Source organism: Macadamia integrifolia, unplaced genomic scaffold (genome assembly GCF_013358625.1).
Source record: "Macadamia integrifolia cultivar HAES 741 unplaced genomic scaffold, SCU_Mint_v3 scaffold1285, whole genome shotgun sequence".
NCBI lineage: Eukaryota > Viridiplantae > Streptophyta > Magnoliopsida > Proteales > Proteaceae > Macadamia > Macadamia integrifolia.
Genome location: NW_024868144.1, coordinates 22597 through 22896, shown reverse-complemented (window position 1 = coordinate 22896; position 300 = coordinate 22597).

Genomic DNA, 300 nt, shown 5'->3' with positions numbered 1-300 from the left:
TAACTAGATGGGCTTTGATAATTTTGGGCATCACAATTGTTTTGTTTTCTTTATTAACTAATACAGACCCAAAGATAAAAATAACCCAAATTTCAACATCATAATTGATTAGTTAAACCGATAGGCCTATAATTCAGTTAATCTTAACAAACCCACCCTATGAGAATAAAAAATATTAAAGGTGGAAGACCTAAGTTGGAATGATAATGATAGTTCTAGTTGCATGACAGTTCTAGTTGCAGTAATGTTGATCATCTATTTGATGTCAGAGATATTCGGAGTTTTATCTCCGATGACATA